Here is a 16,954-nt window from a genome sequence, read left to right on the forward strand (position 1 = left end):
CCTAAGAGGAGGAAGTGCATCCGAGAGGGCGCTGAGCACCTCGAGTCTCATCGCTGAGAGCATGCAGAAATCAAGCGCAGGCAGCGGAAAGAGTGTGCGGCAAACCAGTCCCACCCATCCTTCCCCTCAACGACTATCTGTCCCACCTGTGACAGAGTCTGTGGCTCTCGTATTGGACAGTTCAGCCACCAAATAACTCACTTCAGGAATGGAAGCAAGTCTTCCTCGATCCCGAGGGACTGTCTATGATGATGATGATGATCCTATTTTATATGGTACAGCTGTCTAACGGAGGACTCTGGTAGATGATACTTAGAATGTCAAGAACACGATTACTCCTTTTTTCTTAAAAACAGCTTTCTTGGAAATATAGTTCATTCCAGGTAAGATGTGATGCGGTATAAGTTGGGGATACAAATAATACCTGACCACATGACCAAAGTTTATGTCTTCACTTAGTCAAGGATCATTCAAGGAGCATTACTCGTTATCATTGCCAGTCATAAAGTACTATCTATTCTGCTGGTTTTGATCCTGTGACTGGTGTTCAGTTCATGAATTCTGGAGCTGGTTTCATTGGGAAAGACACTGGTTTTACTCTTATAACATAACCTCACTCCCAATGAAGTATGTCAAGAAGGGTCTAGGGATAAAAGTATCACCTTCTGTCTAGTACAGGTTTTTTCTCTCCTGATGAAAACGTATTCTTTCAAATTTCACATATTATTGAAATATATACTGCTCTCTTTTGCAATCCCTTCATGGTATCCTTTTAGGCTCGTGCATCATTAACATGTATGTAAGTATGCTAAAATGCATTAATTTCATAGAATATTTGATCAGACCTAGGCATGCACTGTACTGGAATAGAAACTACAATAATAGTGATAAAATATAAATGCTAAGCACTTCAGCAATATTTGTGTTTGCACCATTTTAGTTGAATATTCCATCCATTAAAAAAGTTTCCAAAGTATCAGAACTATTGGCAATATATGAAAGGATTAGAAAAAAACACTTCAAATCCCTCTCTGTGCCCAAAATTGGTGAAGGCCCCAGCCCCATTGAGGTAAGTTGCTGTGGAAAAAAAAATGTTTACTAACCTTTTTTTCAGGATCTTCATACTTACTGTCAGGGGCAGACCAGCCTGCAGCTTGTGGTTCACCCCTGTTTGGGCGCGACTCCCACCCGCATGAATAAGGGAGCTCGGCAGGCGGGAGCTCAGTTGTGACACTCGGTCGTCTGCTGATGTCAGCGGACACATCCCGGCGGCTCTCCCCTCCCGCCCGTTCCAGCCCACCTCAAAAGTGGCACTGGGCGGATCTTCCAGAGGAATGTCGGTAGCAGTCGGCGGCAGTGGGCGATGAGTTCATCAATTTCGGGTCCTTTATATTTTGGTGGTACTGCATTTGTTTGAGAACTAATCTGTAGAGAATGTTAGCAAATATTGCCCTTTCAGAACCATGCTGAAAATTAAGCTATCATCCAAAGCACATTGTCAGGACTGCTTACCATTGCATATCATCAGCATGTAGAATGCTTTTCAATGAGGCGATCTAGCTTTCATTCTCAATCTAACAGTAAGAGGTGATGTAGAATTTAGTCAAGTACTTCCCTAAGATGCTAAGTAGCAGTGAGCACAAAGAAGCAGTCCTGATTGACTATAAATCTGACAGCTAATGGTGACATTAGTAACGTAATGCAAAGCTCATTATGAGCGGAAAGACAGTGAGCTGAAAATTTATAGTGTGTTTCCAGATCTTCAACTGAACACAGAGGAATTACAACACTCATTGTATAAATTATTCTATACGATGACAGCTATAGGAGATTGATTGATATCAGCATTTAAAGTACAGCACCTCAGATTAGAATGTTACAAACATCAAGGGCTAGACTTTGCATTGTTGTCCAGATCGCCCAAAAATGGGCGATATTTCCGGCGTTAGTGATAGTATTTTTTATTCGTGATCGCCGGAATATCACCCATTTTAAAACCTGCCAGTTTCCATTTTTTTATTTGGGCGTTAGCCGCTGTGATGTGAAATGGCCATTAGCGATTTATTCCATCATGCAAGGCCGGCTTTCATAGCAACGGCCTTTTCCTGTGATTCGGGAGGTCAGGGGTCATCTGCACATGCGCAGAAGAGAGTGAGAGAGGAGAGAGAGAGAGGAGGTGATTGCAGAAGAGGGTTGGGGGCGATGATGCAGCCCTGTTTGACCCCGGTCCGGATGTGGATTGGGTCTGTAATGGATCCGTTGGTAAGGATCACGGTCTGCATGTCGTCGTGGAGCAGGCGGAGGATCTATAACCAAGCTCATGATCTACAGGGCTGTAGTAATACCCGCTCCCCTGTATGGCTCAGAGACATGACACCTCAAGTCGCTGGAGAAATACCACCAACGATGTCTCCGCAAGATCCTACAAATCCCCTGAGAGAACAGATGCACCAAAATTAGCGTCCTTGACCAGGCCAACACCCCAGCATTGAAGCATTGACCACACTTGATCAGCTCCGCTGGGCAGGCCATATTGTCCACATGCCAGACATGAGACTCCCAAAGCAAGCGCACTCGGAACTCCTTCACGGCAAATGAGCCAAAGGTGGGCAGAGGAAACGTTACAAGGACACCCTCGAAGCCTCCCTGATAAAGTGCAACATCCCCACTGACACCTGGGAGTCCCTGGCCTTGGTTAAGTGGAGGAATTGCATCCGGGAGGGCGCTGAGCATCTCGAGTCTCATCGCCGAGAGCATGCAGAAATCAAGCGCAGGCAGCGGAAAGAGCGTGCGGCAAACCAGTCCCGCCCTCCCTTACCTTCAACGACTATCTGTCCCACCTGTGACAGGGACTGTGGTTCTTGTATTGAACTGTTCAGCCACCTAAGGACTCATTTTAAGTGTGGAAGCTAGTCTTCCTCGATTCCGAGGGACTGCTTATGATGATGATGGATTGCAGAAGCTGGTGTAGAGTATTGGAGTATTACTTGAATTGGTGAATTATTGTAGAAATGGAGAATATTGAGAGTGTTGAGGACGTTGTGAGTGATGTAGAGGTGGAAGAGGTGACCGAAGTGGATGAGTAGTCATCAATACTGGCTGAGAAATTACGGGCCCCATTAGGATTACTAAATGCCCAACTTGTATGTATTCAAAGTTATTAAATTGTCCTCTAAAAATTCAATACAAAATCAAAATTCACCACAATATGATTAGATGGTTGTCAAGAGATTTTAAAACCACCTTAAAAGCACTCACAAATGACTTCAAAGCTCCCATGAACTTGAAGCAGCCTTTTATGAAAAGTTCTCCGAATTACAAAATGGCGTCCATACCGCTGGGTTAAGGTCAGGTGAGTGCAGCTTTTTTTGAGCGTATTTTTGGGCGAGCGATCGTTTGGGCGGTATATGGGCAAGATGCTGAAAGTAACACTCGGTGATATTCTGGGTGGTATTTGGGCGTTAGTTTTCATTATAAACAGTCTTCTGGGCGGTGTACGGCTGATGACGTCATAATTTTAAAAAGTATGGGCGGGCGGTTCAGCTAATTCTTGCCATTAACTTTATGCCTAAACTTACGCCGGCGATAAATGGGCGATAATTTGGCGTTAGTTTCTATTTTTAATCAAATATGGGTGTTAGGCTAAATCTAAGCAGTTAAATGGACGGTAACTGGGCAGTAGTGGGGCAAACCCGATGGAAAGTCTAGCCCCAAGGCACTTAACTTTGAATTTTCTATTCTAGAATTTTAATACACCGTGGCCTAAAAATCCGATACTACAGGAAAATGGCCGGTGCCATCGCGGGGCGAGGTTAACTCACGCCTGTAAAAAGAGCGCATGCAGCACCGTTATTTTGGTGCTGCCTGCTGATTTAAATGATTGGAACACAGAACCTACCATGCAATGCATTGTTTCAGGTTGTATGCTCAGCAGGAGACCCAATGTAACATGGTCATAGTGTCCCTGGAGTGAAGCAGCGTAGTCTTAAATCTAGACTGCCATATTAGAAAGCAACCCTGAGTCCTGAAAGGGGAACTGACTTCTAAAATGAAAAAAATAAAAATAATTTAAAAATGGCAGTCTTTAGCCCTTAGAGCTGAACTTCCTTCTACATTTAAAATAATGGTAAAAGTGCTTCACCACTAACACAACTGGCTCAACAGGCCAGGAAAGAGGCACCAGGGTCTCAATGCAGCACTCCAGCTTTGTGCAGCATGTCTGCACTGGAAGAGCAGTCCTCTACCCACAGGTGGCCCTCCAGAAGGAAGGATGTGGGAATAGGTCGCCGAGGCGGTCACTGACAACAGTGTCACCCCCAGGACCTGGCTTCAGTGCCCAAAGTCATTTCATGATCTCAGACAAGTGGTCAAGATCAGTGAATGCATCTTCAAAAGCTGACTCCTACCAACTGTACCACTAGCCTCACACACTGCTCAATGCACGACCTCCACCCCACCATGCGATCACTCACCTGCCAACAATCTCTCCCAAACAAAAGACACACCTCACATTCCTAGCTTCACCATACCCACTTTGAGGAGATGGTACTGGCCAGTCCATGGCTGAACCCTTGGCTAGCGGCGGGGCTGAAAGAAAACAAGATGCTGTGATCCTCATATGTTATCCTATTTCTCACATCCCACTTGCCCCTCATCCCACAATCTCTTCTGATGTACAAGCTGCTCATGGTGTAAGCATGCAGCTCTTGCTTTCCCGCCCTCTCCTCACCACTAGTCTGTGCTGGTGTTTATACTCCACACAAGTCTCTTCCCATTCCATCCTCCTCATCTCTGCCTTTCAGCATATCTTTCTATTACCTTTTCTCTCATGTTCTTGTCTAGTTTCCTATTTGCTTCAACCACTTCCTGCGGTAGGGAGTTCCACATTCTAAACATTCTCTGAGGGAAGTAGAGTAGCTATCTTGTATTCATGGTCCCTAGTTTTGGATTTGCCCACCAGTGGAAACATTCTTTCCACATCCACTGTCCAACCCATTCATAATTTTAAAGACTTATTTCAGGTCACCTCCAAGTCTTCTCTTTTCTAAAGAACAAAGCTCCAACCTGTTCAAACTTTCCCAATATAAGGAATCTTTCAGTTATGGTACCATATTTGTACAGCTTTTTTGCACTTTCTCCAGTGCATCTATGTCCTATTTATAATTTGGGCACCAGAACTGTGCACAGTACTCTAAAGCACAAGTTAGGAGTGTGATGGATACTCTCCACTTGCCTGGATGAGTGCAGCTCCAACAACACTCAAGAAGCTCGACACCAGGACAAAGCAGCCCGTCTGATTGCCACCCCAACCACCATCTTAAACATTCACTACCACCGGCATACCGTGGCTGCAGTGTGTACCATCTACAGGATGCACTGCAGCAACTCACCAAGGCTTTTTCGGCAGCACCTCCCAAACACGTGACCTCGACCAACTAGAAGAACAAGGACAACAGGCGCATGGAAACACCATCACCTTCAAGATCCCCTCTGTCATGTATGTAACCATCATGCAACGGTAATCTTCATGTAACTGTAACCTTCATGCAACTCCTGTACACTGTACTTATACCCTAGAAATGCACACCCTGACCACAGGGGGTGAACTTGTGGGAGACACTCCTCACCTGGGTTTCCAGGTATAAAAGGGGAGGTCCCACCAAGGGTCAGCACTCCTTGGTCCTGGGAATGAAGGTTAAGGTCACGTGGTGACTGTGTCTGCAGTACATGCCTCGTGTGAGCTTGTAGTACGGTGCAGGGACACCACACCCTCCAAGTTATGTTCCATCCTGACTTGGAAATACATCGCCATTCCTTCATCGTCGCTGGGTCAAAATCGTGGAATTTCCTACCTAACATAATTGTGGGAATACGATTGTAGTGGTTCAAGGAGGCGGCTCCACCACCTTCTCAAGGGCAATTAGGGATGGACAAGAAATGCTGGCTTTGCCAGAGACTCCCACATCCCAGGAACTAATTTTTTAAAAGTATGGCTTGATCAGTATCCAATATAAGTTTGACATAACTTCACTACTTTTGAATTCTCTATCCCTAGGTGCGCTGGGAGTGGGGGGTGGAGGGTTTGATAGCGCATGGAAAACCTGGAACTATGTGTAGCGCGTCTGTCAAATGGCTTTTTAATGTAGCCACTTCATTAACATCTGTTTTCAGGGTTTCCCGTCCAATTGGCATCAGTGGGCGAGATGTGGACTCGCATGACATAATGTCAACTCTAATATTGAAAGGAACACTCCATGTTGAAGCAGTTGGAGTTGTCATGAAGAGAGAATCATAGAAAATTACATCACAGAATGAGGCCATTCAGCCCATCGTGTCCATGCCGGCCGACAAAGAGCTATCCAGCCTAACCCCACTTTCCACCTCTTGGTCCATAGCCTTGTAGGTTATAGCACTTCAAGTGCACATCCAAGTACTTTTTAAATGTGGTGAGGGTTTCTGCCTCTACCATCCTTTCAGGCAGTGAGTTCCAGACCACCACCATTTTCTAGGTGAAAATATTTCTCCTCAAGTCCCCTCCTACCAATTACATTAAATCTATGCCCCCTGGTTATTGAAACCTCTGCTAAGGGAAATAGGTCCTTCCTATCCACTCTATCTGGGCCCCTCATAATTTTATACACCTCAATTAGGTCTCCCCTCAGCCTCCTCTGTTCCAAAGAAAATATCATCATCATAGGCAGTCCCTCGGAATCGAGGAGGATTTGCTTCCACACCCAAAGTGAGTTCTTTGATGGCTGAACAGTCTGATACGAGAGTCACAGACCCTGTTACAGGTGGGACAGACATTCGTCGGGGGAAGGGGTCAGTAGGGCTGGTTTGTCGCGCGCTCCTTCCGCTGCCTGCGCCTGGCCTCTTCATGCTCCTTGTGTCGAGCCTCAAAGAGCTCAACGCCCTTCCGGATGCACTTTCTCCACCTCGGGCGGTCTTCGGCCAGGTTCTCCCAGGTATCAGTGGTGATGTCGCACTTTACCAGGAAGGCTTTGAGGGTGTCCTTATAATATTTCCACTGTCCTCCTTTGGCTCATTTACCATGAAGGAGCTCCGCATAAAGCATTTGCTTAGGGAGTCTTGTGTCTGGCATGCGTACTATGTGGCCTGCCCAGCGAAGCTGATCGAATGTGGTCAGTGCTTCAATACTGGGGATGTTAGCCTGGTCGAGGACACTGATGTTGGTGCACCTGCCCTCCCAGGAGATTTGCAGGATCTTGTGGAGATATCGTTGGTGATATATTTCCAGCGACTTGAGGTGCCTTCTGTACATCGTCCATGCCTCAGACCCATACAGGAGGGCGGGTATTAATACAGCCCTGTAGACCATGAGTTTGGTGGTAGATTTGAGGGCCTGGTCTTCAAACACTCTTTTCCGCAGGCTGCCGAAGGCTGCACTGGCGCACTGGAGGCGATGCTGAATCTCCGCAACAATGTCTGCCTTTGTCGATAAGAGGCTCCCGAGATATTGGAAATGGTCCACGTTGTCCAGGGCTGCGCCGTGGATTTGATGATTGGAGAGCAGTGCTGTGCGGCGGTGACAGGCTGGTGAAGGACCATTGTCTTACGGATCTTCATCTTCTCCCTGTGGCTGAGGAGCTCCTCCCGGAATCACAATGCGGATTTTGTCCCCTACGGGGCACAACAGACATGATCTTTGCAGCATGCCAGTTGCAGAAAAAATGCAGGGAGCAGCGCCAGCCTTTATACATGGCCTTTTTCGATCTTACAAAGGCCTTTGACACTGTCAACCGTGAGGGTCTATGGAGCATCCTCCTCCGTTTCGGATGCCCCCAAAAGTTTGTCAACATTCTTTGCCTGCTTCACGATGACATGCAGGCCGTGATCCTTACCAACAGATCCATTACAGACCCAATCCACGTCTGGACTGGTGTCAAACAGGGCTGCGTTTTCGCTCCAACCCTCTTCTCAATCTTCCTCTCCGCCATGCTCCATCTCACAATCAACAAGCTCCCTGCTGGAGTGGAATTAAACTACAGAACTAGTGGGAAGCTGTTTAACCTACACCGCCTCCAGGCAAGGCTCAAAATCACCCCAACCTCTGTCATTGAGCTGCAGTATGTAGACGATGCCTGTGTCTGTACACATTCAGAGGCTGAACTCCAGGATGTAGTCAATGTATTCACTGGGGCATATGAAAGCATGGGCCTTACGCTTAAGAAAGAAAACAAACCCAGCCTGTCCAATCTTTCCTCATCGCTAAAATTCTCCAGTCTAGGCAACATCCTCGTAAATCTCCTCTGTACCCTCCTCTAGTGCAATCACATCTTGACCACTCCATTCTCCTCCATGCCTCCCCACATCATCCAGATGGGTGGGACTGCACTTGCCTGGTTCTATTCTTATCTATATAATCATAACCAGAAAATCTCCTGCAATGGCTTTTCTTCCCACTCCTGCATCATTACCTCTGTGTCCCCCAAGGATCTATCCTTGGCCTCCTCCTATTTCTCATCTATATGCTGCCCCTTGGCGACATCATCCGAAAACGCAGAATCAGGTTCCACATGTACGCTGATGACACCCAGCTCTACCTCTCCACCACTTCTCTCGACTCCACCATGGTCTCTAAACTGTCAGACTGCTTGTCCGACATCCAGTACTGAATGAGCAGAAATTTTCTCCAATTAAATATTGGAGAGACCGAATATCTGGTCACCACATGACAACAACAGACCGAAATATTCCATAGCCACTGACTCTATCCCTCTCCATAGCATCTATCTGAGGCTAAACCAGGCTGTTCCCAACCGAGGCATCATATTTGACCCTGAAATGAGTTTCCCGGCCACATCTCCGCGGCATAACTAAAACCGATTATTTCCACCTCTGTAACATTGCCCGCCTCTGCCCCTGCCTCAGCTCATCTGCTGCTGAAACCCCCATTCATGCCTTTGTTACCTCTAGACTTGACTACTCCAACTCACTCCTGGCTGGCCTCCCACATTCTACCCTACGCAAACTTGAGGTGATCCAGAACTCGGCAGCCCGTGTCCTAACTCACACCAAGATCACCATCACCCCTCTGCTCGCTGACCTACATTGGCTCCCGGTTTAGCAACGCCTCTATTTTAAAATTCTCGTCCTTGCTTACAAATCATTCCATGACCTCGCCCCTCCCTATCTCTGTAATCTCTTTCAGCCCTACAACCCCACGAGATGTCTGCGCACCTAAAATTCTGCCCTTTTGAGTATCCCTGATTGTAACTGTTCAACATCGGTGGCCGTGCCTTCAGCTGCTTGAGCCCAAAGCTTTGGACCTCCCTTGCTAAGTCTCTCCACCTCTCTACCTCTCTTTCCTTCTTTAAGAGACTCCTTGAAACCTACCTCTTCTGCCACAATTTCTTCTTATGTGGCTCGCTGTCAAATGTATTTGTTTTATCTTATAACGCTGCTGTGAAGGGCATAGAGACATTTTACTATGTTAAAGGCGCTATAGAAATAAAAGTTGTTGTAGTTGTTATAATGCGGTGATCAAATCTGCACGTAGTACTCTAGCTATGGCCTAACTAGTGTTTTATACAGTTCAACCATAACCTCCCTGCTCTTGTATTCTATGCCTCAACTAATAAATGCAAATATTCCATACGCCTTCTTAACCACCTTATCTACCTGGCCTGCTACATTCAGGGATCTGTGGACCGGCACCCCAAGGTCCCTTCGTTCCTCTACCCATTTCAGTGTCCTACCATTTAATGTGTATTCCCTTGCCTTGTTAAGACCTCCCCAAATGCATTTTCACACTTCTCCGGATTAAATTCCATTTGCCACTGTTCCGCCCACCTGACCAGAAAGAAATGTTGGAATGGAGTCGAGACAGGCATACCGACCGGCCCCCTGGATATACTGCTGCTGGTTGTGAAGCGTGGGAGAGAGTTACTCTTCCCGAGCAATGGGAGGAAGAGACCTGCTGCGGAGACAAATAAGTCATGGTTGGAGGTTGTCGAGGAGGTCAGCAGCAAGAGCGTAGTGCCATGCTCCTGAATCCAATGCAGAAAGCAGTTCAATGGCCTCAGCAGGGCAGGAAAGCTGAGAGCAATGGCACATTGCCCTACATCCTAATGTGTGTATCACTCCAACTCCTTCATTCTGCCTTCTCAAGCCTACTCCAGCAAATCACTCCTCATACCAACTTCAATCTCAGGTGCACCCATCCCTTTCTGTCTTTGCACTTACCCACATCCCCATCTGTCCATCCACTGATACTCACCCTCAACCTTATGCAATGTCATGCCTCTCCCTCAACAAATGTTCTCTGTCTATTGGGTGAACACATCCCATTACTCTGACTCATATGTCTCTTCTTTCGCTCCATGCAGGACAAGAGAGCACAGAACAGCAGAGAGAGGCAGGGAACTGGAGATGGCCCTCCATGGATCTCAAAATTAACAGCTGCAGAGGAGGAGGCGCTGGAGATCAGCTGAGTCTTGGCTTACCTGGCCATCGGAGATGGGGAGATGAGAGCCTACCAGCTACCTGGTGACAGAATTAAATATCAGAGAGGCACATGACGTCAACAGTTAGTGAAATATGATCATGTGCATAATGATAACTTCAAGCAATTTTACTTGACAGTACTCATTCATGTCTTTTATCACCCAGTGGGTCTTCACCCGTCCATCAGGAAGTGGTGCAGGAGAATGACGACAACTCCTCAGAGGAGCTCACTCCCTCTGATGGTGCATCAGTTCAGAGACTCGCTCTTCCGTGGCAGTAGTTAGAGTGATATTTGGGTTCTCACATGGTGACTCACACTTCACAAGTGAACAAGAGCAGATGGTGGAGACAGGGACAGCAGTGGAGACATAGAAACATAGAAACATAGAAAATAGGTGCAGGAGTAGGCCATTCAGCCCTTCGAGACTGCACCACCATTCAGTAAGATCATGGCTGATCATTCCCTCAGTACCCCTTTCCTGCTTTCTCTCCATACCCCTTGATCCCTTTAGCCGTAAGGGGCATATCTAACTCCCTCTTGAATATGTCCAATGAACTGGCATCAACAACTCTCTGCGGCAGGGAATTCCACAGGTTAACAACTCTCTGAGTGAAGAAGTTTCTCCTCATCTCAGTCCTAAATGACCTACCCCTTATCCTAAGACTATGTCCTCTGGTTTTGGACTTCTCCATCATCGGGAACATTCTTCCCGCATCTAACCTGTCCAGTCCCGTCAGAACCTTGTAAGTTTCTATGAGATCCCCTCTCATCCTTCTAAACTCGAGTGTATAAAGGCCCAGTGGATCCAGTCTCTCCTCATATGTCAGTTCCGCCATCCCGGGAATCAGTCTGGTGAACCTTCGCTGCACTCCCTCAATAGCAAGAACGTCTTTCCTCAGATTAGGAGACCAAAACTGAACACAATATTCCACGTGAGGCCTCACCAAGGCCCTGTACAACTGCAGTAAGACCTCCATGCTCCTATACTCAAATCCCCTAGCTATGAAGGCTAACATACCATTTGCCTTCTTCGCCGCCTGCTGTACCTGCATGCCAACTTTCAATGACTGATGTACCATGACACCCAGGTCTCATTACACCTCTCCCTTTTCTAATCTGCCGCCATTCAGATAATACTCTGCCTTCGTGTTTTTGCCACCAACATGGATAACCTCACATTTATCCACGTTATACATGCATTTGCCCACTCACCTAGCCTGTCCAAGTCACCCTGTAGCCTTTTAGCGTCATCCTCACAGCTCACACCGCCACCCAGTGTAGTGTCACCTGCAAACTTTGAGATAGTACACTCAATTCCTTCATCTAAATCATTAATGTATATTGTAAAGAGTTCGGGTCCAGTACTGAGCCCTGCGGTACTCCACGAGTCACTGCCTGCCATTCTGAAAAGGACTCGTTTATCCCGACTCTCTGCTTCCTGTCTGTCAACCAGTTCTCTATCCACGTCAGTACATTACCCCCAATACCATGTGCTTTAATTTTGCACACCAATCTCTTGTATGGGACCTTGTTAAAAGCCTTTTGAAAGTCCAAATACACCACATCCACTGGTTCTCCCTTGTCAACTCTACTCGTTACATCCTCAAAAAATTCCAGAAGATTTGTTAAGCATGATTTCCCTTTCATAAATCCATGCTGACTTGACCAATCCTGTCACTGCTTTCCAAATGCGCTGCTATTTCATCTTTAATAATTGATTCCGACACTTTCCCCACTACTGATGTCAGGCTAACTGGTCTATACTTACCCGTTTTCTAACTCCCTCCTTTTCTAAACAGTGTTGTTACATTAGCGACCCTCCAGTCCATAGGAACTGATCCAGAGTCAATAGACTGTTGGAACATGATCACCAATGCATCCACCATTTCTATGGCCACTTCCTTAAATACTCTGGGATGTAGACTATCAGGACCCGGAGATTTATCGGCCTTCAATCCCATCAATTTCCCTAACACAATTTCCCACTTTATAAGGATATCCTTCAGTTCCCCCTTCTCACTGGACCCTCAGTCCCCTAGTATTTCCAAAAGTTTATTTGTGTCATCCTTCGTGAAAACAGAACCAAAGTATTTGCTTAACTGGTCCGCCATTTCTTTGTTCCCCATTATAAATTCACCTGAATCTGACTGCAAGGGACCTACGTTTGTTTTCACTAATCGTTTTCTTTTCACATATCTATAGAAGCTTTTGCAGTCAGTTTTTATGTTCCCAGCAAGCTTCCTCTCATACTCTATTTTCCCCCTCCTAATTAAACCCTTTTTCCTCCTCTGCTGTAATACAAAATTCTCCCAGTCCTCAGGTTTGCTGCTTTTTCTGGCCCATTTATATGCCTCCTCCTTGGATTTAACACTATCCTTAATTTTCCTTGTTAGCCACGGTTGAGCCACCTTCCCCATTTTATTTTTACTTCAGACAGGGATGTACATTGTTGAAGTTCATCCATGTGATCTTTAAATGTTTGCCATTGCCTAGCCACTGTCAACTCTTTAAGTATCACTTGCCAGTCTATTCTAGCCGAGCCACGTCTCATTGAAGTTACTTTTCCCCAAGTTAAGGACCTTAGTTTCTGAATTAACTGTGTCACTTTCCATCTTAATAAAGAATTCTACCATATTATGTTCACTCTTGCCCAAGGGGCCTTGCACAACAAGATTGTTAATTAGTCCTTTCTCATTACACATCATCCAGTCTAGGATGGCCAGCCTTCTAGGTGGTTCCTCAACATATTGGTCTCGAAAACCATCCCTAATACACCCCAGGAAATCCTCCTCCACTGCATTGCTACCAGTTTGGTTAGACCAGTCAATATGTAGATTAAAGTCGCCCATGATAACTGCTGTATCTTTATTGCATGCATCCCTAATTTCTTGTTTGATGCTGCCCCCATCCTCATTATTACTGTTTGGTGGTCTATACATAACTCCCACTCGCGTTTTCTGCCCTTTGGTATTCCGTAGCTCCATCCATACCGATTCCACATCATCCAAGCTAATGTCTTTCCTTACTATTGTATTAGAAACATAGAAACATAGAAAATAGGTGCAGGAGCAGGCAATTCAGCCCTTCTAGCCTGCACCGCCATTCAACGAGTTCATGGCTGAACATGAAGCTTCAGTACCCACTTCCTGCTTTCACGCCATACCCCTTGATCCCCCGAGTAGTAAGGACTTCATCTAACTCCCTTTTGAATATATTTAGTGAATTGGCCTCAACTACTTCCCGTGGTAGAGAATTCCACAGGTTCACCACTCTCTGGGTGAAGAAGTTTCTCCTTATCTCGGTCCTAAATGGCTTACCCCTTATCCTTAGACTGTGACCCCTGGTTCTGGACTTCCCCAACATTGGGAACATTCTTCCTGCATCCAACCTGTCCAAACCCGTCAGAATTTTAAACGTTTCTATGAGGTCCCCTCTCACTCTTCTGAACTCCAGTGAATACAAGCCCAGTTGATTCAGTCTTTCTTGATAGGTCAGTCCCACCATCCCGGGAATCAGTCTGGTGAATCTTCGCTGCACTCCCTCAACAGCAAGTATGTCCTTCCTCAAGTTAGGAGACCAAAACTGTACACAATACTCCAGGTGTGGCCTCACCAAGGCCCTGTACAACTGTAGCAACACCTCCCTGCCCCTGTACTCAAATCCCCTCGCTATGAAGGCCAACATGCCATTTGCTTTCTTAACCGCCTGCTGTACCTGCATGCCAACCTTCAATGACTGATGTACCATGACACCCAGGTCTCGTTGCACCTTCCCTTTTCCTAATCTGTCACCATTCAGATAATAGTCTGTCTCTCTGTTTTTACCACCAAAGTGGATAACCTCACATTTATCCACATTATACTTCATCTGCCACGCATTTGCCCACTCACCTAACCTATCCAAGTCACTCTGCAGCCTCATAGCATCCTCCTCGCAGCTCACACTGCCACCCAACTTAGTGTCATCCGCAAATTTGGAGATACTACATTTAATCCCTTCGTCTAAATCATTAATGTATAATGTAAACAGCTGGGGCCCCAGCACAGAACCCTGCGGTACCCCACTAGTCACTGCCTGCCATTCCGAAAAGTACCCATTTACTCCTACTCTTTGCTTCCTGTCTGACAACCAGTTCTCAATCCACGTCAGCACACTACCCCCAATCCCATGTGCTTTAACTTTGCACATTAATCTCCTGTGTGGGACCTTGTCGAAAGCCTTCTGAAAGTCCAAATATACCACATCAACTGGTACTCCTTTGTCCACTTTATTGGAAACATCCTCATAAAATTCCAGAAGATTTGTCAAGCATGATCTCCCTTTTACAAATCCATGCTGACTTGGACCTATCATGTCACCATTTTCCAAATGCGCTGCTATGACATCCTTAATAATTGATTCCATCATTTTACCCACTACTGAGGTCAGGCTGACCGGTCTATAATTCCCTGCTTTCTCTCTCCCTCCTTTTTTAAAAAGTGGGGTTACATTGGCTACCCTCCACTCGATAGGAACTGATCCAGAGTCAATGGAATGTTGGAAAATGACTGTCAATGCATCCGCTATTTCCAAGGCCACCTCCTTAAGTACTCTGGGATGCAGTCCATCAGGCCCTGGGGATTTATCGGCCTTCAATCCCATCAATTTCCCCAACACAATTTCCCGACTAATAAAGATTTCCCTCAGTTCCTCCTCCTTAATAGACCCTCTGACCACTTTTATATCCGGAAGGTTGTTTGTGTCCTCCTTAGTGAATACTGAACCAAAGTACTTGTTCAATTGGTCTGCCATTTCTTTGTTCCCCGTTATGACTTCCCCTGATTCTGACTGCAGGGGACCTACGTTTGTCTTTACTAACCTCTTTCTCTTTACATACCTATAGAAACTTTTGCAATCCGCCTTAATGTTCCCTGCAAGCTTCTTCTCGTACTCCATTTTCCCTACCCTAATCAAACCCTTTGTCCTCCTCTGCTGAGTTCTAAATTTCTCCCAGTCCCCAGGTTCGCTGCTATTTCTGGCCAATTTGTATGCCACTTCCTTGGCTTTAATACTATCCCTGATTTCCCTAGATAGCCACGGTTGAGCCACCTTCCCTTTTTTATTTTTACGCCAGACAGGAATGTACAATTGTTGTAATTCATCCATGCGTTCTCTAAATGTCTGCCATTGCCCATCCACAGTCAACCCCTTAAGTATCATTAGCCAATCTATCTTAGCCAATTCATGCCTCATACCTTCAAAGTTACCCTTCTTTAAGTTCTGGACCATGGTCTCTGAATTAACTGTTTCATTCTCCATCCTAATGCAGAATTCCACCATATTATGGTCACTCTTCCCCAAGGGGCCTCGCACAATGAGATTGCTAATTAATCCTCTCTCATTACACAACACCCAGTCTAAGATGGCCTCCCCCCTAGTTGGTTCCTCGACATATTGGTCTAGAAAACCATCCCTTATGTATTCCAGGAAATCCTCCTCCACCGTATTGCTTCCAGTTTGGCTAGCCCAATCTATGTGCATATTAAAGTCACCCATTATAACTGCTGCACCTTTATTGCATGCACTCCTAATTTCCTGTTTGATGCCCTCCCCAACATCACTACTACTGTTTGGAGGTCTGTACACAACTCCCACTAACGATTTTTGCCCTTTAGTGTTCTGCAGCTCTACCCATATAGATTCCACATCATCCAAGCTAATGTCTTTCCTAACTATTGCATTAATCTCCTCTTTAACCAGCAATGCTACCCCACCTCCTTTTCCTTTTATTCTATCCTTCCTGAATGTTGAATACCCCTGGATGTTGAGTTCCCAGCCTTGGTCACCCTGGAACCATGTCTCCGTGATGCCAATTACATCATATCCGTTAACTGCTATCTGCGCAGTTAATTCGTCCACCTTATTCCGAATACTCCTCGCATTGAGGCACAGAGCCTTCAGGCTTGTCTTTTTAACATCCTTTGCCCCTTTAGGATTTTGCTGTAGTGTGGCCCATTTTGCTTTTTGCCTTGGGTTTCTCTGCCCTCCGCTTTTACTTTTCTTCTTTCTATCTTTTGCTTCTGCCCCCATTCTACTTCCCTCTGTCTCCCTGCATAGGTTTCCATTCCCCTGCCATATTAGTTTAACCCCTCCCCAACAGCACGAGCAAACACTCCCCCCTCGGACATTGGTTCTGCTCCTGCCCAGATGCAGACTGTCTGGTTTGTACTGGTTCCTCCTCCCCCACAATCAGTTCCACTGTCCCAGGAATTTGAATCCCTCCCTTCTGCACCACTCCTCAAGCCATGTATTCATCTGAGCTATCCTGCGATTCCTACTCTGATTAGCATGTGGCACTGGTAGCAATCCTGAGATTACTACTTTTGAGGTCCTACTTTTTAATTTAGCTCCTAGCTCCCTAATTTCATCTTGTAGGACCTAATCCCATTTTTTACCTATATCATTGGTACCTATATGCACCATGACAACTGGCTGTTTACCCTCCTC

This window comes from Pristiophorus japonicus, chromosome 3, assembly GCF_044704955.1.
Source record: "Pristiophorus japonicus isolate sPriJap1 chromosome 3, sPriJap1.hap1, whole genome shotgun sequence".
Taxonomy (NCBI): Eukaryota; Metazoa; Chordata; class Chondrichthyes; family Pristiophoridae; genus Pristiophorus; species Pristiophorus japonicus.